The following is a 27,715-nucleotide window of genomic DNA, read 5'->3' on the forward strand; positions in this document are numbered from 1 at the left end:
AAAAATGGAAGAGGCATTGATTTGGGGAGAAATAAAATGATGAGTGTGGAATTTCTGTGATAAGTGTAAGCAGAAATGCAAAAGAGGCATTGGATACCAGATTCTGGGATGCAGAAGAGTGGTATAGGATTGTGAAAAAAATTTATGAATAGTAAGTGTATATATGGCACAGCTTTGGGTATTGCATTGTTGGGTGTTTATAAGATTAATAATCAGCAAAAGAATGGGCAAAATTAACATAATGAGAATGCATGGATGCTATTATTAACCAGGAAATACATTTGTATGAAAATTAATTTTCTAACGGGATTAATTCATTAATAAATAGTTTGCTCCTGTTTATGAAAATGGCAAGGACTTGGGTAATGAATGTTAGAGCAATGAAGAACCCTTGTATTTAAAGTCATTGGGATGACCTGTTGAACAAGTACATGCTCTGATAAATGCCCTGGGCTTCAGAGAGGGGAAGAGCCTTAACTCACTCCGGGGTACCTTGTTTCCTCATGTACCACCTGCAAGGACTACCACCCTCCTTAATGACCATCTTGACTCTGCCATCTTTCATGTACCTCGCTTGTTGATTGTTCCTGCTTAGTGCCTTCCCACATGCTTTTTGTTTGCTTGCTTTTTAAATTTTGATTGAACCCAATATGCTCAGAAACTTGGCAATTATAATAAATTCTGTGTCCAGGCCATCATTCAGTGGTTTTATCCTGAATATTACGGCTGGTTTCATCTACTCAAAGTATTTCAGTTGCTCTCCATTTTTACAACATAAAGTCTGATTTTCTTGGCTTGACATTTGAGACATTTAACAAAAATTAAGATTTTTCTTTTTGTGTAAACACTAGTAATGCCTAATACTGCTTATTTTAAATTTATCTATTGTGATTTATGTTTTAATTTATTGTCTAGTTTAACAGCATTTAATGGATAACTGCTACGTGCAAAGGACTACACTATGTTTTACTGGAAGAGATGTAGTCTTTACCAATAGTGGCTTATAATTAAACACACTGTATCATTAATTATCTTTCTATGTAGATATTTTTAAAAAATCTCCTTTAGTGTAGGGACTTATCTAATACTTGTTAGCATTCTCTAAAGCCCTTAACACTAAAACATAGAACATTTTCTTTGTAGATGTTGATCATTGCAGTTTAGATATGATAAGAATGTGAAAATAACAAAGTCAAGAAGACTGGAAATGTAGTCATGTAACATAGTCAGTGTAGGTATAGGCTGTTAGAAGAAGCACATGGCTTTATATGTGCTTAGTCATCCGGGCACTATGAATAAAACCAAAGATGTGCGGGGAAAAATTTTTTCAAACTATGCTTTTACTACTGCAGTTTTGAAAACATTGTTTATAACAGTAAAAAATAAGAATCAGGGCCGGCCTGGAGGCATAGTGGTTAAGCACGTGCTCTCCTCTCTGGCGGCCCAGGGTTCGCGGGTTTGGATCCCAGGCACACACGGATGCGCTCTTCAAGCCATGCTGTGGTGGTGTCCCATATAAAGTAGAGGAAGATGGGCACGGATGTTAGCCCGGGGCCAATCTTGCGCAGCAAAAAGAGGAAGATTGGCATCGGATGTTAGCTCAGGGCTAAGCTTCCTCACCAAAAAAAAAAAATTAAGAATCAACCTAATGTCTAACAATGTGGGTTAGAAAATATTATAGTATGTATCCATACCGTTAAATACTTGACAGTCATTAAAAGGATAATGTGGATCTGGATTTGATGTAATGGTAAATATTTACCGAAAAAAATAGGCAACAAAATCTGGATAGATTATAATGCCAATTTTAAGGTTATAAATTAATACAATTTGATTTTATTATAAATGAGAATTCGGAAGCCACAAAGCAAAATGCTAATAGCGTTTACCTGTAGTGCTGGAATTTTGCATACTTTTTACTTGTTTTCATATCTGTGTTTTCAAATGTTATTTTAATAAAGAGGAATAATATGCATTATTATGACGTTAAGTACCAATAACCATTATTATAATGATAATATCAGTAACAATGCACGCCGTTGTTCATAGTGCAGGTTCCATGTCAGAAAGATTTGATTCAAATTTCACTATTGACACTGTCCAACATTGGGAAAGTTACTTCATCTCTCTGTGCCTCAGTTTCCTCTCTTTCTAATGAGGATAATGATAGTACCAACCTAAAGGTAATGTGAGACAACAGCACCCGGAATGTATTAAGCACTACACAAATTTTTAAAAAGAGTTGAAAGTAAGTAGGTACGTAAACACCAGTTTCATTTTGGTTCACAACTGTTATCTCTAATAAACTTTCCACAATATGCTTTGTCATATGTGAGCACTAAGCAAATGCTTTCTGACTGAAACTTGAATATATATGTGTGTATTTGTATTTTCACATACATATGCTCATGGTATTAAGGAGATTTTTTGATCTGTGCTCGTAATTTTATTTTACATGAAAAAGGAGATGATTTTTGCACAAGATACTCTGAGGCCAAGTCCATTTTTATATATTTCAAATGGTAAATGAGTCATGGAAAACTTTTACTAATTATATACATTTTAAGTGAAAATAAGGAGAGACGATTAAAAAATATCTTATTGAATCAATGAGGAAGTAGATTTAAAATCCTGATTAATCACCAAAGAACTCCAATCCTTTAAATTAGCAGGGTCTACACTCACTCTCCCATGTCTAACTACAAACAGATGCCTTATAAATAGGGAAATATTTTCTTTTGTCCTTAAGTTATATTTATTTCCCCTTAAATACTTTTGCTATTTCTATAATTTTCTATGTTTCGTTATTTTCTGGAATATGTTTTCTTATACAGTTTAAATACGAGCCCATGTCTTGCAAGGACAATATGGAAACAGCAGATTGCAAATTGATAGAGATTTTAGTTGTTTTGTACCCACATATAGTCGGGCATCAAAGCCATGAAATAATAAATGATAAAACATTTTTTGCCCCCACATAGTTGTTGTAATTGTGACTCCTGGGAACCAAAACTGTACTCTCAGGTCTTCATGCTTATTCTTCCAGCATTAACATTGGAATTGAGACTTCATATTAATCAAAAAAATGGCTGCTTATGAATAATAGATTATTTATCATGATCCAGAGAAAAAAAGAGTGAAATAATTTTTTCAAGAGAAATATCCTTTTTTTGACATGTAATACCCCTTTATATTCAATTACCTAAGTGACTACAGCTAGCCTTTTGTACTTAATTTTCAGTGTTACTAATAAATGCCTCCCAAGCTGTGTGATGCCATTACTTAATTACTCCCAAATATGATTATGTGTAACAATTTATTTCCCTCATAATATCTGTTAAGTGATGTTTTTTTGTTCACAGTTCTGATAGATGGTAAACCTCATAGAAGGAACAGATGTGGCCTTATTTTATCTCTATTTCTCCAGGAATATTTAATAAATGCAAAATGCATGAGAGTTTATACATATATGTATATATGTTCATATATATGTATGTACATATATATATACACGTCTATGTATATATATATATAATATGTGTAATAAATTGGGAGCTACCAAGTTCTTTCTGGTTTTTCTATTTTGTTCTGTTAGTCTCCTTATCTATCTCTGTACCAATGTCATCCTTTAAAAATTAATATAAAATTTGTTGATTTTGCACAGTGCAATTTCTCCTACTTGTCGTCCCCTTCCTCTCTGCTTTCCAGATTTGAATCACAATGTATTTCCTTCAGATTTGTGTAGACATTGGTCCGTTGCCTGTTAGTGTTGACTATTGCAGTGTTTTTACATTTATATTTTTTGACATATGTTTTTCTAAAGAGTTTAATGGTTTGTATTTCTTAATTTTGAGTTTTATTAAAATGGAGTTTTACCGTATACAAGTGTGATGGGTTAATTTTATGTGTCAACTTGACTGGGCATCTTGTGCCCAGATATTTGATCAATATGGGTGTTTTTATGAGAGTGTTTTTGGATGAGATTAACATCTTAAATCGGTGGACTGAGTAAAGAAGATTGCTGTTGTTAGTGCCCTCAAGTCAATTCTGACTCCTCATGACTTCGTGTACAGCAGAGCAGAACTCTGTCCCATCTTTTTGCACCATCCCCTCACCCTCTGGCACTAAATCAGACAATGCTTTGCTACTATTCATAGGGTTTTCGTGGCCAATTTTTTCGAAAGTGTGTGGCCAGGTCTTTCTTCCTAGTTTGTCTTAGTCTAGAAGCTCTGCTGAAACCTGCCCACCAGGGGTGCCCCTGCTGGTATTTGAAACACTGATGGCATAGCTGTCAGTATCACAGCAACACGCAGCCACCGCAACATGGCAACCAACAGACCGTGGTGTGGTTCCCTGACCGGGAAGTGAACCTGAGCCGAATCTTAACCACTAGAACACCAGGGCTGGCTGTTCAGCAGAGTGCCTTCCCTAATTTGAGTAGGCCTTATCCAATCAATTGAAGGCCTGAATAGAAAAAAGGTGACCTTCCCCCAAGTAAGAGAAATTCTCCTGCCTGATGGCCTCCAAGCTAGCACAGTGGCTCTTCCTGGGTCTAGAGCAGCTTCAGGCCTTCAGACTCAGACAGCAACATCAGCTCTGCAGTTTTGGACTTGCCAGCCTCCATAATTGCGTGAGGAACCAATTCCTTGTAACAAATCAATCTCTCTCTCTCTCTCTCTTTCTCTTTCTATATATATATTACATGTCCAAAAAAAAGGAAATTTTTCTCTTGGAAAAAAATATATATCCATCCTATCAGCTGTGTTTCTCTGGAGAACCCTGACTAATACAACAGGATTCTGCAATTTTTTTTTACTCTCAATATTTTGTTTATATTATCAATGTTGTTGTGTATAGCTACAACTCAACAATTATTGTAACTGTTGTCTAGTATTCCATTCTGTGAATATAACAAGATTAATATATGTATTCTACTATCAATGGACATTTGACTTTTTCCTTTATGGTTTTACTATTATGAACAATGCTGTTATGACTGTGTTAGTACTTGGTTTGTTGTACTTTTGCAAGACATTGTCTATGGTACATGCCTTGAAATGGAGTTACTCATTTGAAAACTATGGCTGTTCAGCTTTTCAGGAGAGTGCCCAATTATTTTCCAAAAGGTTACACTTATTTGTATTGCAGTGAGAAGTTTATAAGATTCCCATTGACACAAACATTTGCAACAATAGGCTACTTAAATTTAACAAATATAGTGAGTATAAAGTATTATATCATTGTAATCTTAATTCACATTTCTCTGATTATTAATAAGGGTTTGAACATTTTTCCATTTGTTGATTTATATGCCCTGTAACTTTCATCTTCTATAAAGAGCTGTTTGTTTCTCTTGGTCATTTTTCTGTTGAGATGTTTGTCCTTTTATTTTTGGTATTGATACATTAGTGTAATCATTCAACAAATATTTATCGATCCTGTACAACTTGCAAGACACTCTTCTCATCATTGGAACACAATGTAAAATAAAGTAGACAAAAATGCCTCCTTCATAGATCTTATATTTAGTGGAGGAATATAGACAAAACAAAATAAATGCATAAAGTAATAGTAATTAGAAGATGATCATTGCCTTGAAGAAATATAAAGCAAGGAAAGTGGATAGAGAATGAAGGAGGTATTTGCAACATGCAGTTTGTTAAAAATTTTTATGCTGTTTTTAAGATAAATAAAAATCATTGTCTTTACATTGTGGAACTTGTACTTTTTTTTCAAGGGTTTATGCATTTTGTGTCTTGTTTAAGAAATCTTTAAAATATTTTTTTTCAAATTTCTGCTAATTTTATTTTACATTTTTTTTTCTTTTACATTTAAGTCATAGATATATTTGGAATCAATTTACTGTTCTGGGATATGAAGTAGGCATCTATTTTTTTCCTCCAAATAGATAACTAATTGTCAACTTACTGAAAAAATATCTTCTTTTCCCTCTAACCTGTTTCTGCATTTTCCGTTAGTGTCTGCTTGTTAATTTGTTTCTTCCTGTGCCAATCGATCTCTGTTTTAATAACAATTGGTTTATAAGAACTTAGTATCTGGTAAAACATTTCCCTCCCCTTACGTTTTTTTTTAGGTCTTGACTATTCTTGGTTCTTTAAGTTTCCGCATAAGTTTTTGAATCAGCTTATTGAGTGCTAGCCAAAAACCCTACTGAGAATTTTATTGCAATTACTGTGAATCTTTAGATCAATTTTTACAGGATTAACACATTTACTACATAGAGTCATCTTCTTTATGTTCAAGGCGAGTGTGTCTGTTTGTGTGGGTTTCCTTTAACGTCTGTTAAAAAGTTTTCTATTTTTTTTCACAGAGTTCCTTTAATATTTGTCAATTTTATGTCTAGGTAATTGATATTTTAGGAGGTAATGCTCTTAATTTTTCTTAATGGTTTATAAATGCCATTATAGGCAATTGGTTTTTTTATGAGTTTTCTTAAATCCACTCATCCTGCTAAATTTTCTTAATGTTTGTAAAAAGATGTCCACCAAGTTTTTTGTAATCTCTATGCAGTCAATTATATCATCTTCATAATCAGTTTCATTCACTCTTTTAGAAATAGATTTTTTTCCTATCTTCTTGTACTAAGATATCAAGAACCATGTGGTGTTTTCATTATTGTCTGTACTAATAACTATTTACTGTTTTCAGTATGCGTTTCTCTTTGATGTATAAGATTATTTAGAAATAGTCTCCATAATTTCCAAAGGTATGGAATTAGAAATTGTTATTGCCAACAAATTAAAATAACATGTTTCTTAGCCTTGATTAGAAATTCAAGTAGAATGCCTTGAATCATTTTATCTGTCTGAGGAATTCTCTTTTTATTCCTAGTTTACAAGAAGTTTTTTTTTTTTTTTAACAAAGTGCAAGTTGAATTTAATTGTATGCTTTTTTCTGCAGCTTTCAAGATATTTATATGATTTTTCTCTTTCTCTAGCTTACTTGTTTAAATTATAATAATTGATACTCTAAAATTTTGCATTCCTCTGATAATCACAGTATACCCTAATATGCATTTTTTATACGTTGTTGGAATGGCTTTGCTAACATTGTTTACAATTTTTGCTTCTATTTTCATGAGTGAGATAAAAATAATTTTTATTTATTACACTGACTTTGGCTTTAGATCCATCTTCCAGTGGTCTTATAAGTGAGTTTGAGTTTATTTCCTATTTTTCTCCTCTCTCAAATAGGGAAGAATCTTGAAATTATGGAATCATAATTTTAAGTAAAAACTATATATATGTATGATTTATTTGGTGGGATAAATTTTAACATCTAATTCTCTTCCTTTAATTTATAGAAATATTTATCTCTTTTCTTGAGTTAGTTTACAAGTTATATTTTTATTGGAATTTGACCATTTTGTCTGTTTCTAAATTTATTGGCATAAATTTTGTCATAGTATCTTCTTCTTAGTGTATCAAGCTTTTTCATATAAGTTTATAGGTTTCCTAACGTTATTTACTCATGCTCTATTTTTTTCATGCATAATCTCTCTGTGAGTTTATTTCGTTAGAGTTTTCACAGAAAAAAATCATCTTCTGCATTGTGTTTCTTTTCTTTTTCCTAGATTTATTTCTTTTTATCCTTATTAACCTCTCCTGTCTATTTTTCTTAGATAATTATTCTGTTGTGCTTTTACTAATGTCATAAGATGAACGCTTAGTTCAATTTCATCCTTGTTCCTTTCATAATATAAAAATGTAGGGAAAATACTGCCTTCAATAACAATTATATTTCACCTTGCAGTTGTAATATGATATGTAGTATTTTAACTGTTATCTTTGTCAATAAATATTTGTAATTTTCATTATGATTTACTCTTTGTTGCTTTATGTCCCATAATCTGTATTACTAGCTTTCCTTTGGTGTTTGCTTGGTATACTTTTTTCATCAGTTTACTTTCAAATTTTCCATGTTCTCATGTTTTATGTGTATCACATGTAAATCAAATATAGTTGGATTTTGTTGCTGTTATTTAAAATCCCATTTCATACTCTCAGTATTTTAACTGCAAGTTTACTTCATTTATATTTATAGTAATCATTGATAGGCTTGAGCTGTATTTTTTAGTAACTTATCTTTCATATTATGTTTATCTCTCTTGTTTATGCTTTTATTTTCTTTCTTGTTCCCTTCCTTATTTTTAATATGTTGAGGATTATTTTTAAAATTTAAATCAGTAATTCATCCTTCCTCCCTACCCACTTCCGTTGGTTTAGAAGTTATAGACTTATATCTCATTTTTTGTGTGTATCATTGACATTGGACCATGCACATTTAAGCTTTTAAAAATCTATATTTATATTCTTAATCTGTCTTTCAATCAAAATAAGGACCTTGGAACCCTTTAACTCTCATCACACATTTTACATGCTATGTTTGTGCAGCATTTTACTTTCACCCTAAAATTAGTCGAGGTTATTATTATTATTGCTATTATGTATTATTGGTTGTAGTATAGCTTATAGAAGTAATGTTTAAAATCACTATCACATAGTTCTGGAATCTTTTGTTTGTCCTTCTTTGCTCTGCCATGATACAATTCCCTGTATCTTAACCTCTATTTCATATTGTCTATCTCTTTGTATTTTTGTGCTATGTTCTGTCCAGTTCTCTCCTTTCCTTAATGATTCTAATGTATTTTTTATTCCAGAATTTGTTATTTTTTTGTTCTATATTTGTTTCCTATGTTTTGCATCTTTGTACTGCATTTTTTTAAAAACACCTGTTCTTATTTAGTTGTTCTAAAGTTGAAAGAGTTGTGGGAAATTTCTTTTAGCCCTATGATATATTATATTCTGGGTTGAGCTCTTTTGATAGTTCATGTAATGATTCTTCTTTTCATTTTTAATTATTGAATGTTATTTGCAGAATAGCCAGCCTTGATGTTACTTTTCTATTTGCTCAGATATAGTGTGGATAACTTTCTGTGTCTATCTCTGCTCTATCTAAGACTGTTTTCCTGCTGCTGAAAATAACCACTTGAGCACTGGGGGGTATGGGAGTAGCTTGGGAGAGCACAGATGAATGAGTGTACAATCTTTATCAGACTATGTTGATGGCTCTGTTTTTTGATTCTGTTTTCACTTAAGAGATTTTATTAAATCTGAGTTAATTCTATCTCTTCGGAAAGTGTGTCCTATTCTTATATGACTTTTTCCAATTTGTCATGTAATATTAGAGACTTTACTTATATCACTGACCCAGACCTCTGTTTATTTCTTTTGTTTCATCTGGTTCTCCCAACCATCTTTTTTTTTTAATCCCCTTGATATTATAAAGTTTTTTTTTAAATTCCCACCGAATTTACTTTTTTCTAGAAATAGCAAATTTATGGGAAGTAAAGGCTTGCCTATTTTTGCCATTTTTATGTACCAAGAGTAAAAATACTAATTTTATCCAAGAAATTATAAAACGAATTTACATTTGACATAAATTCACAATATAAATATATTAACAATTTACATTTATAATTATAAAATATTCAATTCTATTCTTTTACTATTTACGCAAAAATAAATACTATAATTCTCCAGTAAAAAGATAAATAAGTAAAAAACGAACATTTAGAAAAATTTATAAAGTGTGTAACATTTAGTCCTGGTTTGGGGATAATGAGTCTTATTAAAAAAAAAGTGTTAAAAGGCACTGATAACTGAAGAAAATCAAAGATGAAAACATACGTTTTTGGAATGAAGATATTAACCAATGGGAAAATGATATTATATTTAGAATTTGGGGGTCATGTATATGTTTTTAATGTGAGTTATGTCTAAATTATAATCAGAATATAATATGTTTAATATAGTACAGGAACATGGTGCTTCTGCTTATTATTGTTCCTTTTATTCTTCATTTTTCTTTTTTTATTCAAGAATAACTCAATATTCCATTTCAATAAAAAAAACAAGTTTGGATAGATATGTGGCTGACTTCCCTTGAATTTGAGTTACTCTAGTGTTGTGACTGCCAAAAATATGATGAAGCGATGTTCTCTGCATCTGGTGTTGAATGATTCTGCAGCATCCATTTGGGAGTTTACTTTCAAAATTACTTAACAGAGATATATGAACTAATAGCTGTTTATCATTTCAATAGATATTGTACCTAAACCCTTCAGATTCAAACATTCATATTATAAATTGTTGCTGATAAATGTTTTATAGATGATGTAAGATAAAATTGAACATCAACAAAGCTGAGATCATTGAGTTATTGATTCAATGTCCCTTGCTAAAATTATTAAGCTAAATATGATGTCAGCACAGAGATCAAACAAGAATGAAATCTATTAGTCTTTGTCATCATGCTTTTAATTTCAAGGGATGTTTTTAATTTAATGTGTATTTTCTTTCTTGGTCACCGTCAATATTTCAGAAGTGTCAGTAAATCAAAATATAAAGCACGAAAGGTGTAACTTATATGTTTTATAAGTCTCTTTTCTTAATCTATGTATATTTATTATTTGCTTTCTTCACTGAAATATATTGAGAAGACTCTACAGTAATGATGAATAATCTATATTGTACATGCACATTCATATTTTATTTAAAAACATTAGCAAGATCCCTGAATGTAGAAAGGCACAGATTTTAATGGCAGATGAGTAACTGGTAGATGATTCTGTTCTTCCCCCAGAGTCTATTTGGGGCCGTTATACACCCGTGTTATTTTGATGTTCACTAGTTTGGTAGCTATAATTGCTTTTCTGATCCATTAAAATTTAATCTTTAATGTAAGCTTGTTTCTTTGGATTTTCATAATGCTTAAAGATAAACAGTGAGCTATGTAAGGGAGTAAGGGGATGTGTGGGGACTTGATACTTTTTAACCATTTCAAGGTTCTTTATTGTAAGATTTGCATGATATTTGCTTAAATATTAGAATAATACAGGCTCATTAGCATCTAAAATTCATTTTATTTTTAATGGCACTTTTAAGATAGAAAAGATGTAAGTAATTATGTAGGCCTAGAGTGGCAAAGTTATTTTAATACATATGCAAATTTTATTTGTTTGAATGTGTGATTCTTATAAAGATTGATATAGATTAATACAGGATTGTGCTATTGGAGAGTGTAGTTTTAATTAAAATGCACAAAAATATTTAAGTAATTTTGAATAAACTTTTAGAAACTAGAGTATCAATATTAGAAATGAAAATATTTTTCTGAATACATCATGATTAACATAAAATTAATACAGTACCATTATTTATTTTAAAGCAAAATTTTTTTCGCCTTTTAAATTTAGTTGACAGGTAGAGTTTATGCTTTCCTTTATCAGAAAGAGAAGTACCATATAAGCTGATATCTTTCTTATAGTCATCTAAATTGGAACATTAAAAACACAAAGTGGCTATCCACTATTTAATTATTTATCCTTGTATTGTTATACATATAAAAGGAAGAGAACTGGGTATGGAAGTATATAATGGTATATGTTTTATGTCATTCCCTTATTAATTGCATATACAATACAAAACAACTTCTAAATCTGAAGAAGTAGAAGAATCAAAAGTGAGTTCTGTAAACAGTTTTCCCCCACAATTCCCCATCTCTCCACAAAGGTATCCGTTCTTAACTATTTAGTTCCTCACACTTAAAATGGTTTTTATGAAACATTTTTTTTCACTTAATGAAAGAGTTCTTTCAATATGTCATATAAATCTCCACCACATTTTAAGAGCTACAAAATATTTCTAAAGAGGGTCTTCCATTATGTACTCTATTCCCATTGATGGACATATAAGTAGTGTTTTATTTGTTTATTTATTGGTTGTAAAGAATGATGCAGTGACTATTCTTGAGGATGCATCATTGGGCTCAAATACAATATTCTTTAGGTAAATTCCCAGAAGAAGTTTGTTTAGTTCAGAGGCATGTGTTCATTTAAAATTATAAGTAATACCGTCAAAGTACACCTTTAAAAGACTGGATCGGGGCCAACCTGGTGGTATAGCGGTTAAATTCGCGCACTCCACTTCAGCGGCTCGGGGTTCCCAGGTTTGCATCCGGGCACAGACCTACACACCGCTTATCAAGCCATGCTGTGGCAGGTGTCCCACATATAAAGTAGAGGAAGATGGGCACAGATGTTAGCCCAGAGCCAATCTTCCTCAGCAAAGACAGAAGGATTGGCAACAGATGTTAGCTCAGGGCTAATTTCTCTCATCAAAAAAAAAAAAGACTGGCTCAGCTTACAGTTGATGCAATATTGTATATAAGTGGCCATTGCTCTACACCCTATTCTCATATTGTGTGTGCATGTGTGAATCTGATGGAACAAAATAATTTTATATTGTTTTGTAAAATTCATTTGCTTAAATCATAGTGAGGCTTAACATTGACTTGGAATACATTTTGCTTATTTCTATATTTATTTGTCATTTTTATATTTGTAGCTCTTAATTATTTGCCTATTGCATGTGTCACAAAAAATTATCCTTTTGTAGCTTATCTATGCATAGAGTATTGCATCTTTCTTCTGTTGGTAGTTTTCCTTTTGCATTTTTATACAAGAAATAAATATTTTTTTCTTTATCATTTCTGAGATGTATTTGTCTTTTGGAAGATATTTCCCACCCCAGTAAGTTTTTTTAATTACTTGTATTTTCTTCTAACAATTTTATCATGTTTGCTTTTAACATTTTTTGTTGGAATTTATTTTTTATTTATGACAAGGGATTGAGATTTGTAACCTATTTATTCAATCATTTCTTTATATCAGCATGCAATCGTGAATATTTATTTTATACTTAGGGTTATTTTATTTTGTTGCTCAAATTTTTTTAGCTTTGGCCATTGGGAGTTCTTTCGGTTGGTTCCTGTGTTTCTCGTTCCTTTGACGTTATTCATGTGTGTCTGTGTGTGTGTGTGTGTGTGTGTGTGTGTCTTTAGCAATTTGCTTACTTTTTGTCACTACAAGATGCTCCAGGCTCATCTTTGGAATTTGCTATCTCAGTCCTAGAATCAGCCATTTCTCTGAGGAACTCTGGTTTCTTTACTTGGAGAATACTATTATAAACCAAGATCTGAATGTATTATAATATTTACTATGGATTTAAAATGAATTTTAGAAGAAAAATGCTGAAATTAATTATTTTTTATTTATTTATTTTTTAGGAAGACCAGCCCTGAGCTAACATCTATTGCCCATCCTCCTTTTTTTTTTTTTTCCTTTTTCTCCCCAAAGCCCCAATAGATAGTTGTATGTCATAGTTGCACATCCTTCTAGTTGCTGTACATGGGACACGGCCTCAGCATGGCCCGACAAGCGATGCGTCAGTGCGCGCCCGGGATCTGAACCTGGGCTGCCAGTAGTGGAGCGCGTGCACTTAACCGCTAAGCCACAGGCCGGCCCTGACATTAATTATTTTGAAGAAACATCTCTAATATTTTATAGGACACAGCTTCGATAACAAAGAACCAGATCACACATGGATGCCTTATTTGAGTGAGCACACTTAATTTTGAATAATAAAATTGAATTAAATAATCAATAATGCTGACACTTCACTAATTAAGATTGACATTTTTCCTAAGAAATGTCATTTACTATTCCGGGTTCTTTTAAATATATAAGATGAAGAGAATGAGTAACAAAATACTTAATGTTAAAGCAATTTTCTTCTTAAAAATAATTATAAAATCATTTTAAATTAATAGACTTGATAGAGAAAAAATAGAATAAAATAAACAATGTAATAACCTTCCTTGATTCTAAACAATAATACAATAAATGTTTACACAAATAATTAATAGACTAATATGGCCAAAATATCTACTTACCATTTTTATATACATAAAAATATGGTGTAGCTATTATGTCTAAAGCACTCTGCGTGACATACCAACATTGTTGATGTGATCTGTGTATAATCCCAGTAGTTCCTGAAATTTTATTAGCGTAAGCAAGCCCCGGTACATATCAACTATGTTTTCTCATTTGATTTCTCTCTTGGTATTTTTATGGGATCCTTAGTTAGGTCTAAATCCACATTCTTCTGCTTTTTATTCTGTCAGCAATATGTCAAACACTTAATACAAATATGCTGAATCAGGTTATTTACAAGACGACTTTCTTCATCTTTTCTTTGGAAAATTTCTCTAGTTATGTATGCATGTATAAGCAACTTTATAGTTAAGCTATAAATAAAATATCCAATCTTCATGACCATATGAAGGCCGAGCAATTTCATAATAAACTCACCAATATCATTTATCAACTTGAATATTTTAGATGAAAATATTCATATGTGATTTTTTCGTTAACCATTGAGTTTTATTTTAAATTTGGAAAATATTATCTAAACTTTACACTCTGATTTTGTGGCTATGAAAAAGGTGTTATAGTATACGTAAGTACATAGTTATTTTTTTGAGTTTTTTCTAATGTATGAAAAAAACCATAAAATTAAATACCTCCCTTGATACTGGTCTCTCTAGATCTCTTCCCTTTTCAAGGAACTTCTTAAAATGTGGTGTTATTTTATTCCCTAAATTAACAAATGTTTCACATAACACTTATAGCTGTGTATTTTGCTACATTTAAAAAATGCACAGAAATGCTTTGGAAAATTACTGAGCCAATGCTAACCCATGAAGGAAAACCAGATTTCATATTTCCATTGTCCCATTTTGATGGGGAATTTTGGAACACTCTGAGCAGATTGCCGTGTATGCAATCAGCTATCCTCTAATGCTTCTCTTCTAGAGGCAAATTTACCTTTCAGTATGTCCATCAGTCTTGCAATTATAAGTTCATTTAAGAAGTTAAAACTAATTCAGCTATGATAAATCTTGACTTAAAGTCATCCATGGGAACAAGAGTTGCAATAAACCATAGTGGTAGAATCAGGGAATTTTGCAAATATCAAGAAAATCTCCTGTTGTTAAGGTGGAAATGACATGAGAGTACTTTTTTAAAATTTAAATTTAGCAAGTTGTTAATTGATTTCAGTGACTTTATTGTGTAATCGGTCAATCTCCATATAGGTATTAGGTATTAGGTATCTCCATATAGGTATTAGATTGGATATTATATTTAAAAGAAATTAGAACAAGGGAGAGTCTATTAAAATCATTAACCTCCTTGTGGATTATTACTTGGGCTTAAGAGAATTACAGAATTTATCAATTGCTAGAGGCTACAACCCACTGAGAAATTCTAAAAATTCTTCTTCTTTTTTACTTCATCCTAAACCTGTTGTGTCTTTAACTCCATGATTTAAATAATTGTGTCTAAAGGGAACTTTCCTTTCAGGATTAATTAGACATGGAACAATGTCATATCTTTGGTGATGTGGGGCAAAACAAGTTGGGTGCTAGATATCCTTTACCACCCATGACATAAACAAGCATTTACAGTAATCAATACAATGTAAAAAAAAACCCACTCTTAGCAGATCAAGGTCAATGCCTTACAAAGTTCTAATAAATAGTAACAGAAATATTGTAAGTAGGCAGGAAAATCCTTCTTTTAAATTTTAAGATTGCTATGGGAGCAGGACTTATGTCTGTGCTGTGCGTTTAAACATAAAGGACACTGGCGTAGAGCCGAACTAGGTAAATGGGGCCTCTTTAGCTATGAATAATGTAGCTAGAGAATTTAATTTGGAGTCTGCAGTCTTCTGCTTGGTAATTCCCACAATAGGATCTATGGGGAGAGTCAAACTTGGCAGTGATCATGAGTGTTTTGCAGGGTTTTCATGGTCTATAATGGTCATTATAGATCACTGTTCCTTGAACAATATTTAAGTGGTAGCTATGTTCAGCAGTTCAGGTGTAAACACAATAAGAAGTTGGAAAAAATACTTTTGAGCCAAAGATTTTAACAAGTCTACAAAATGGAGCAATGCCAAAGGGAAGAATCAAGAGCACTGGTACTGGAAACAAACAGGAGCCTGAGCCAGGAAATCTTACTTCTGATGTCTGCAAGGGTACACAAAGGTCTGGGACAGTCTTTTCTGGAGTTATCTGTGCTGAATCAGCTTCTACCTAATTACATTATGTATTCCACTGGCAATGGCCAAGCCAAAGTCATTTCTGATGGACTTCAAGTTAAGCATACTCAAAGAGAATTTTTGATGTTGATTCAAAAGCCTGTGTACTTTCTCCTTATTATACGGCTTTTCTACAAGAGTCCTTATGTTCATGTTTTTCTTTCTAAAGGCCTTCTTAAAACTTACATCGTGAAAAGATAAAAGAACTTTCTAGTATTATGCTATTTTCTTCAATCAGTATTTTATATTCAGGGTCTATTTGGGAAATAGAACACAAATATTGATCTAAAAACAGATATGTTGGACATTCATGTGACACAATACTACACAGCAATAAAAGTGTACAAACAACTGATAAGTGCAACAGGATGGATATATCTCAAATATATTGAGCTAAATGAAAGAATTCAGACTCCAATGGTTACATATTGTACGTTTCCATTTACATGACATTCTGGAAAGGTAAACTTTTAAGGACAGAAAATAGATTAGCTGTGCCCAAGGTCTAATGGAAGGGACATGAGCTAATTATCTGGGGTGATGATAGAAATATGGTTACATGACTCTGTACTTTTGCAAAAACTCATAGAACTATATAGCTAAACAGGGTAAATTTTATTGCATATGAATTATACTTTAATAGATCTGACTTTTAAAAATTATATAATTCATAAACTATCAATTATGAAGTACTCTTCAGTACAGCCAATTAAACAATTGCAAAAATTCATAATATGTGTTTAATATTGCAAGTATAAAGCTTATGCTTTTTCTTACTACACACAGGTCACAGAAGAGACCAAAGAGAGGAGGTTTAATGCTTAGAATTTCTATTTCTTGGGCTTGATTTTAATCTTCTACAGAAAGCTTTTTCCTTAATAGACTGAATATTTAAAATGTTTAAATAAGAATTAACATTAAAAATTAGTCATCCTTGAGACTTCACAAATCCTCTGTTACGTTGTTTTGAATCAATATAATATACGTTTTGAATAATATAATATCAACCAGTTTTTTTGTCAGAAATCTGGGTACTGGCTATTTAGATAAAAAGACAAGAGTAAAAGTCACCCTTCCATAATTGGTTTATTGTCTAATCAGTGTTTTGACTTTTTTTCAAAAACATATGTAGTCTTTAGACATATCTTAAGTTACTTGTCTCATGTAATTTTCTGGTATATATTCTCACCCAGATCAAGATGAAGCCATTCAGTTATAAATTTAAACTCCACTTATAAATTCTAAGTATGAGGTAGACATTAAATTTAACTTATTTTAGATTAGAATTTCCACTTGGATTTTGATATGTTTTCACCTTTTAGATCATTGAATTGGAGGAATTGACCTAGTCGATTAAACTGGCCAAGGACAAAATCAAGAAGTAAAATTCGAGAGTCTCAGCTTAGCGTTGCTAGCTGTTGTCCACTTCTTCTCAACCTTTTGCAGAAGAAATAATGTTATATGTCAGTGTTCGAGGAATTTTATTTTTTCTTACAGTGAATTCTACTTTGTAATAAACACATAGATGTCTATAACCTATGGTTTGGGGGATCCCAAATTCACATCAAAATTTACACTTCTTCATTTTATCTTCATTATTTTATATATATTTATAGGTTATTTAGCATGTTGCATATGTATTATTAAACTCTATGTTTCTTCATTTTGTGGCTCAACTTTGTATTTTATAATTCTACAGTGACTTTATAATTTTTCATTATTTATTAGTTTTTAATTTTTTCTTATAAGAAAAGATGATGTAAACAATTAAAACACCTTAATTATGATTGTGCAACATGTCAGGTGTCCAGTCGTTGTACAAGCTAGGGATCAAGATGTCACTCAAATGATTAAAAATAAATTCCTGCTTTGTGTTATGAATATTGCCAAATCACAATAGTTCACAGTGGCCGCATACATAAAAACAACCTTATGAAATACAATCAATAAAGCTTTCCAGGAAACATTAATGACACATTTCTTAGAGAGCAGAGAAGATAATTCTGTTAGGTTCACACCAGAGTGTTCTTTACGTTCTTGAAAATAAGAATGGGAGAAGAATTATTTTGCCCAAAGATGAATCAGAGCTCACTCTTCACATAATTTCCAAATTTGTTCTATCCATGATTATATAACTATGGTTTATAAAACCAGATGAACCACATCTTTATACCAATGGAATATACCTAGTATTCTGTTTCAATGGAAAATAAAACACATAGCATTTTTTTTCAAATAAGAAAACAAAATTGCCTCTCAGGAAATCACGGTCAACTTTTTGGCCACCAAATACGTAGTTGGTTCTGCATTTGGAAAATCAATAGTATTGATTTCCACCATTCATTGCTTTCATTGAACATCTCAAAATGACTACACTCAAGGTCTACTCAATCATGACTTATAAATTTCAGTTAAACTACTCATAACCATATTTTCCTTGTTGAAAGAAAACATGAAGAGTTTGCAAAGTCAGAGAATTTTCTCAACACATTAGTTTTCAAATACTCATCAGGTGGTGGTAACATCATCATAATTAAAAACAAATAAAGAAACACAGTTAAGAAACAGTATTTCCAGTACTTTGTCTACTTGTATCTAGGTCCATAGGGCCCCAATATACTTTAAAATTTTACTCTCCAGTCAATTTTTCAAATAACTCTGAACATGAGCTTTCAGATAAGAAACTAAAAACCTAAGTTATGATGATATATTTCCATTTAGGGGATTCCAGAAATGCAGCTCATTGTGAGATTTATTTTCTCTCTAATGTTTGCAACTCACATGTTCCTATCATAGTAGTTGGTCAGAAGTTATTTTATGTCAGTAGATAATTTTTTCCTTTCATGAGTCAATTCAAATATAATTCGGTGTTTCAAGCATGGTATCTCTATTTAAAGAGGAAGACATTGGTAAATATTAAACCACTTTAGTGTGAAAATACCACAAATATGAAAGACATAGTCAAACAGTAATTTAGAAAACTTGCTTGTGATTGAATGGTAGACAAATGGTTATGACGTAGAGCTGAAAGTCATACCATCTCTTTCAACCATGTCTCCAGAAGCCAAAATTTCAATTGAACTAAGTATGTCATAGAACAAGAAGGAATTGAAAAGCCACACTTCTTCAGAGGGATTGTTTTAAGCATATGCTGACTAGATTAACAACTCAATATTTATCAGGGTGCAAATTCCAGTTAGGACAAGATGGAGGCCAATTAGTTCTATAGGAATAACCAAGTTTGTTGACATTGCATGATTTTCTCTATAGATTTATTAGTCTTCAAGATGATTTTAAGTGTTGACTAAAGAAAATGGAACTCTCATAAGTAGCTTGTTCTAATAAAAGAATGACGTTTACTTCTCTTTTGCAAAAAGACAGCTAAAGCAATTTTGATTAACAAAGGTTATAACATGTCATTGAGTTAATGCATCCTGAAAGTAAGGGCACACCAGCAAGATTTAATCCATCTCTGGAAAGTAGTTCATAAATAAATTCTCAGGCTCTTATGACAAAATGTTTTTTGAGAAATATAAAATTATAGGTGTGCGCTTGGCCATAAAATACGTAAGAGAGGCAGTAAAAAGAATTTCATCAACATAAACAAGCCAAAAATCCTCATGCATTTCAACAGAAATGGGCTCCCATGTAAGATGAACTATGGACAAGAGAGCTCGTGTATAATTCAAACTTTTCAGGAGCTTCTGCCTAATGTACTATGATTTCTCTTAAAAGACCTGGAAACATTCATGGGGGCAGTAAAATTTCTCCCATAATTTTTAGTAAAGACCGAAAAAAATCCAATCTAAAAGTCCTGGGAGTTTTGAGCAATTAAACTTCTTACTAGGAACAGGTTAATCTCATACAGGTTACAGAATCTATACAAATTCTCACACCCATAAAATTTGAACGATATGAATCTAAAACAACCAAACAGCATTAGAGGACAGGTTACTTTCCAATCCAGTACTAAAACAAAAAGAAAATTCCATTTTCACATTTGCCACCAAGAGCAACACCTTGCATTGTATGTCTGGAAAAATCTGTCAATATATTTTTTTTTCTGCATCAGTGCTCTAAGGCGACATCAAAGAGACATGGAAGTAGAGAATCAATATCTTAGTGCCAGCAGCAGCCGCAAAACTGTGACCGAGATGGTGTTTGCTGTTGATCAGGTTACAGCCTCTCCATCCAAACCTTCTAAAAGTACCAGCGAGCACATGCAGAACCCACTTGGCAGAGCCTTTCTTTCAGCTGTGGCTATTGAATACATTTCACTTTTATCTCACAATGAGAGTGTGATGGTTAAGAAAGAAACAGAGATAAAAACAAGCAATAGGAAAGGGTTTCTAAGTAGTTCATTAAATGGCACTGTTTCAAAACAGCAGTGCTGATTGAATTGTGCCTCTGAAGTGGGGTGAGGCTATGCAAAAGCAAAGAGATAGAGAAAGTGTACCGGGGCATCGTTAGACCTGCTCAGACTGCACAATTGGCTCTCAGACATGCACAATATCAAAAGGGAAGATGGAAAGGAGTTAAAGATATATCAGAAGTATTTCAAATGACTGTCTCCCAATTTATGTCTAACCTGTAATTAATGGAATGGCACTGTTTAATGTAACTTATTCTGTACTTTAAACAGTGTTTCCTCAGTTAATTTAAAAAGCAAGGTTACAATGGATGATTCTACTGCAATGTATTGCTTCATGAAAACAGATGTTATGGTAGACTAAATGTCTAATAGTTTTAAACAGAGCATCTGTTATGACAATAAAATGAAAAATCTTTGATTTCAGTTCTTGCTATTGGACCACATGCTTTAAAAAGTGAATAAAAAATTTATTCCAGATGAGGTAAGATGCATCAATTTAATAACCAAGACTGAATACTCCAGTGAACTCAGTAGCCACAGACAGTTGAACCACGTCAAAATGATATTCCTTGAATGAGTGGCAAGCAGAATTTGAGGTTTTAAGTGTAATACTGAAAATGAAGTATTACTACTTAGCACTAGATATACATAATATCAACATCATAATGCCATTATTTGTGTGCTGTCTGTTTCTAAAATGATTTAAGCAACTTGCAATAGAAAGATATAGGTGCCCACGATCTTTTCCTTGCAGCTTATCTTGAAGTCAGCACAGGGTTTTTACTCAACATTTACTGCCCGGGGACTAGGGCGTCACTGACGTCTGTATTCTCAGTATCGCTCACCATGCCACTTTACTCCTTTTATTTCAAAAATTCCTTTTTTTCAAAATTTGCATTTCTACTAACATATCTAGAACACTAAGCATGATTGAGGCAGGCAGATTTATTTTCTTCTGCTTGTTTGTCAGTTGGTAAAGGCAGATGGAATGAGGGGGAGAGGGGATGTAGGACTCAGTACCTGGGTTTATGGCAGAAATTGAACTCCTCATGCAATCCTCTTTGAATCCTGTGTTCGCCACAACGCCTGGCACATGAAGGCTCAGAAGCTTTTCGTTAATGAACTAAGAAGAAAAAATGCCCAGATATTCCTCAATCACTGTTTTCTGTGGCTGATATTTTTCTTTAAAAAAAAGCAAGAAAAAGAAAAAATATACCTAGTGTATCACTTGTGAGATATGACAGAAATATACATTTTATTTAAGAGAAAGTCACTCAGATTTTTCTAAACTAACTTTTTCCTCCTACAGTGCTTAGGAGAACTTAGTGTCTCAAATGTTGATGAACTTACCTTATGGACAAAGATAAGATCCTAAAACCACTAGAATCAAATTCTCACATTTGACACTTTTCCAGGAGCAGGTTCTATTAATTTTTTCTACCTTAATTTTTAAAGGAAGGTTTACGATCAAGTTTTAACTTCATGGCTAACTCGTATAGGAATACAGAAGAAAAAATTACCATAGCCAAACTACAGGGGGTTTTGTGACATTTTGTTTTGTTTTGATTTTAGGAGCTGTTAGTAATTCCACAAGAGATTCTTACCAAAATGAAGCTTCAAAACCCAGAATTTGAATCACATGAGCCACTACTACAAGATTGTCAGAGAGATAGAAGTGGTAAGTGAATGTCATGGTCACCATGGCTAACAGTCATATAGGTGCAATTTCAAAGAGATGAATTACCATAAAAAGTACGTGCATAGTTGAAGAGCGAAATATTTTCCCAACTTAATAAATTTACTGAAATGAAATTAATTTACATTTCCGTTTTAAGAATTCATGGGGGGAAAACAAAACTCAGTTTGTATTTATATAATTCTAATTTTGGTAAATGTAAAATTATGTTTTTATGTTGTGCTGAAAATATATAAATGAAAAAAATATTTTCAAATATAAAAAAACCGTATGCATAAAGAAAGAAAATAAGATTTACTCATGAAGAAATGTGTACTGCTCTATTTTAAGGCGTTGTTTTCGTTTTGATTTAAAATTAGTGTAGGTTGGCTCATTACATAAAGCTAATTCTTGCGCTACATAAGTGTCAAACTATAATGTGCAAAAGATCTTAGAGATTATTTAGTGCAGTCTCTCACCCAATCAAACAATATCCCTGACCTGACCAATAATTTGTCACTAACAAAATCAGCTAGTGCTGGTGGATACTGCATCTGGAAACTGCTTCCATACTGAGCATCTCCAATTGCTATAAAGGTCTTCCTTCTATTAACCTCATATCAGAATTCCATGAATCATCACCATTTGGTTCTAATGGGAATTCTCCTTCTACTTAAAATTTTAAACCAGTTTATGGTCTTCTTGGAGTAATTTTATTTCATTCAGGCTTAGTGTCTACATTTCCTTGAACTTGTTTCTAGACTCTTCCTTGTCCTGCTCACCCTCTGTTGGAACTTCTTTGCTATATCAATATCCTTTTGAAATACAGCATGCAGGATTAAGCACAATAACTCTGATCTGATGTCACTAGGTTCCTCTTCTGCTTCTCATACATAAATGCTGGCACTCTCTAGAATTCTGAAATTGCATACTTAGACTTTATTTTACTTTCTACATTTATGCTTAGACTTCATTTTATTTTCCACCTTTAATATTTTTGCATCAATCCAAATGGTTTCAAGTAGTAACAATACATTGATGACTTGTAAAAGTATAGAAAAGTCCAAATTACTCTCATGCACTCCAGAGTTGTGTATCTAAATGTATTTCCAAGTTCCATAATCTGAGTTCATCTTGGAGGCTTCACAGGCAACTCAAAATTTATCTCTTCATTCAACATATATGTATTGATTGTCTTCCACGTGTCAAGCATTATTCAAGGAATTTTGGATACATCCAAAATATTTGGATACAGTGACCAAATATCTCTGCCCTTGCCGGGTTTATATTATGGAGTTGGGTGGGCAGGCAACGAATAATAAATACAATAAATAATTAAATTAGTATGCCAGAAAATAAGTGCTATGAAAATAAAGGGCACTGTAACAGGGTAACAGGAATCAGAAGGGGTGGGGGGATGATTGTGGTAGGTCTTATTGAGATGTTGACATTTGAGCAAAATTTGAAGGAGGGAGCTGAAAAAGATACTCTTTGTATCAGAGTTAAGAGGAGTCTTGGGTGAACCATTCAAGCATAAATAAGTTAAAAAGGAAAAAAAGGCAAGGTATTTATGCAAACACTCTGTTGGAAATATAAAGAACCTGCAAGCAATATAAAACATGAACACTGGTTAAATGTCATCAATTGATAATAATTTTAAGCAATTAAACTACATTTTCCTGACCCATTTATACTTCCACTCTACCTAGTTATCTATTTTATTCCTTTTCCTCTCATTTATAACCTCTAACACCTCCTTTCCTACCCTCTCTTTTAGCCCACCACTTTGCTAATTCACTGAGAATATCGAGGCAATCAGAAGAGTGGTATTCCCCATGTACTCTCTTAGCTGCCTCCCTGCCCATATGTTCAGCCTTTCCTCATTTACAGTTTCTTGCTGGTTCCAAACCTTCTCAGCACTAGAGTAGTCTTGTGTTCAGTCCTTAGATCTCTCTTCTTTTCTATCTACCTTTTTTTTTTGGTGATCTTGTTCGTTGTCATGGCTTGATATACAATCTACAGGCTGATGCCTCTCCTCTCTATTTTTTTGTATTTGCTCTGGATCTTTCTGTGAATGATAGGTCTGATTGCTTACTAAAAATACCTATTTGGATGTTGGGTGGGCAGAGTGACCTCCCCCCACCGAATATGTCAACTTCTTCATTTTCCCTATCTATGAATATATTACATTACGTGGCAAAAGGGATTCTGAAGACATAACTAAGATTACAGGTCTTAAGATAGGTCCTGGACTATCCAGGTGAGCCCAATCTAATCCCATGAGCCCTTAAAAGCAGAGAACTTTTTACTGGCTGGGTGCAGGGCTCTGCAGCAGAAACAGAAATCTGAGAGATTTCAGCATGAGAAGGATATAATGTGCCATTTCTGGTTCTGATGTGGTGGGCCATGTGGCCCTCAGCTCACTGCCAGTGGGGAAGTGGAGACCTCAGTCCCATAACCACAAGGAACTGAATTCTGCCAACCACTTGAATGAGTTTGGAAGTGGATTATTCCTTACAACCTCCAAAACCAAAGGTAGCCTTGCCTGCTGACTCCTTGATTCAGTCTTGTGAGACCCAGAGAGAACCTGCTGAGCCACATTGTGCCTAGAATTCTGTACCGTTAAAACTGTGAGATAATAAATGCATGTTGTTTTAAGCCTAAAAGTCTGTGGTAATTTGTTATGATAGCAGTAGGAAACTAATATAAATACTTATTTGGCATCTTAACATAGACAATTAAAATAAATGTCTGACAGGCATTTGAGATTTCAAATGTGAACCAAACCAAATTTCACATATCCCTTAATTTCCCTTCAAACCTGTACTCTCCACAGTCTTCCTCATCCCAGTAAATAGTAATTCTGTCCTTCAATAGCTCAGGCCAAAGCCTTGGAGTCGTCCCTGACTCTTGTCTTTCTCACATACTCCACAACCAATCTGTCAACAGCATCTTTCGGGATTAACTTCAGGAGATACCCAGCGTATGACCAGTTCTTAGCACCTCCCTGACGACATCGTCCATTATATCTCAACTGGATTATTGCAATCATCTCCTAACTGGTCTCCTTGTTTCTGCCTCTGTCCCTTCAATTTCTTCTCATTCTACCAGGCAGAGTAATACTTCCAAATCACTAGTCAAATCGTGTTTGTCATTAGCTCAGACCTTCCAATGGGATCTATATAGACAATAATAAAAAACATGATGTGAAAAAAGCAGGCACAGGTAGGTAGAGGCACAGAAGCCCAGAGAAAGGGTGCATCATGAGATCACAAATCATGGCATTTTTCATTAACCAGGCTTTAAGTCTGTCTTTAGGCTATAAAATTAAGAATTCCAAGAATTCTCATCTACAGCTTAAGAAACAGAGAGAGTTCAGTTTTATACTGGATATGATTGAAAGAAATACAGAAATAACTATTCACAGTGGTTATAATGGGAGGATGAGATTGAGGAGCTAGGGAAAAGGAAGTTTGTTTTTCCATTGATGCTTTTTTTCATTGCTATAAATTTTTACAACTAGCATGTTTTCTAGAGTTGTATTAAATGACCCCTTAAGAACTTGAGTTTTTATCTGGTCTTCTCTGAGTAGTGAGATCTTCAAACATTAAGTAAAGGTAGAAAAATCAGAGATTATGTAGATTTTCTCAACTGCTTAGTGAAATAGGATAATTTATACCAAATACCCTCATGTTTTTCCATATAATAGCAAGAATTTCTCTTTGAATGTGAAAAAAAAAAACTTTTTAAATTAAATATCTTGTTGGACTCTTTTTGCATATATGATATTGATATAAATCAAACTAAATAAATATTCATTACAAACAATAAATTTTTGAAGATGTGACAGGTAAAAAAATAATCCATTGTGTTTGGGGGGAAAATTTACATTTATATGAATATATTGATGTCCTAAGTAATATGATGGATGTTCTTTCAAATGAAAAAATTAAAGCAAGTAATTGCTATGCAGTATTTAGATTATAATTATATATATAATTAGTATCTAATATTAGATATATGATATCTAATTTTAATAATTTGAAATGGAAGTAATTATATATAGCTATAAAATAATTCACGTTCCAAGGCCACTATAGGACACTAGTTACAATTTTAGAGAAGATTTTAAAGGACAGTTTTGAAATCAAGACTTTTGCTTTGACAAAATAAAAGCAAAAATTGAAATAGTAGACTTAGTCTATAACTATGTGAAGTTCTAATAATTTTGTAAAAGGTTTTTGAAAACATATTTTTGGAAAAGCTTTTAAATATTCAGGAAAATTGAAACATGTTACACACGTTCTTTATTTTTTAGTATACTTTTACTGGAAACTATGCTGAACTATATCTAAAGGATATTTTCTCTTTTGTTAGAATAGGGAAGTTACAAAAATAATGTTTTTAAAGTGTGGTGGATATGTATCTGGGAGTTGTGAGTAGTTAAATGATTCAGTTCCAGGAATAAAGATGATTCTATTAGGAACAGATTGGAAGATAGACATTTAAAAGGTTTATTTCAATTTCTTTTTGAATCAAGCATCACTAAGTCAATAACAATTTGAATTTAAATGTAAAAATACATTTATTTCCAGAAACTGAAGTAATTTGACCAAAACCAATAGTACATTTCTACCAATGAATAAGGAAGCTAATGATGTGTATGGTAAATTAGGCATTGGCCTTAGAAATATATGTGTTAGTAAGAAGAAAAAGAGAAGACAAAAGCATATCTGAAATATCACTTTCACATACTTAATTTTTATTGTGAGCTCACTTGTGTTCTATTCAAAAAGCCATTTAAAAAAAAAGAAGAAGAATCAATAACTTCTCATCACAATCTCAACTTTTCCATTTCTCTCTTTTCCTTACCTCTTTTTCATCTCTCTCTTTTCTTTACATTAATAGAGCAGATACCAGGCCAGGCCACTCAGATAAATTGATGATTCAAATACAGATCACAACTCAGAGAAACTAATAGTCTAATGGAGACAGACAAGCAAACAGGTAATTTCGGTCCCATACACTAAGAATGTGCACAAGCCAGGATACCTATATGAGCATATAGAAATATTCAGTAAGGCTAGAAGGTAAACAGATATATCAAATGGACTGCTTCACCTGGGAGCAGGTATGTAGATAGTGTCCATTGTACACTGGACTATTGGTTTTTAAATATCCATTTTAAAGGTAACATTTCACATTAAGGATTTTAATTTGAAATCCTAACATATATATCATCATATGTATTATGGTTTCATTTTCATCTTGTTTTCAAATTTTAATGGTGTTTGTGACTTAATATAGTCCCATAGCCAGTATTTATTATTATGGCTTCTCTCTCTATTTTAAAATCATGATTGAGAGGCTGTTTCCCTTAAAAAAAAAATGAATAAGTGAATAAATGAATAAATATATAAGTAAATATAACATGATGATATATTTTAGTATATATATGCATGTGTATGTGTAATAAATTCATATATGCATATATTTACTAAATATTCGAATATATTTAGGAATTATAAAATATCTTCATATTACTTAGATTACTTATAATATATAATTTTTAATTATATATAATGTAATATATTATATATAAATATTATATAACAATAAATATATATGATAATATATTAT

Source organism: Ceratotherium simum, chromosome 18, assembly GCF_057802395.1.
Source record: "Ceratotherium simum simum isolate JZ-2026a chromosome 18, ASM5780239v1, whole genome shotgun sequence".
NCBI lineage: Eukaryota > Metazoa > Chordata > Mammalia > Perissodactyla > Rhinocerotidae > Ceratotherium > Ceratotherium simum.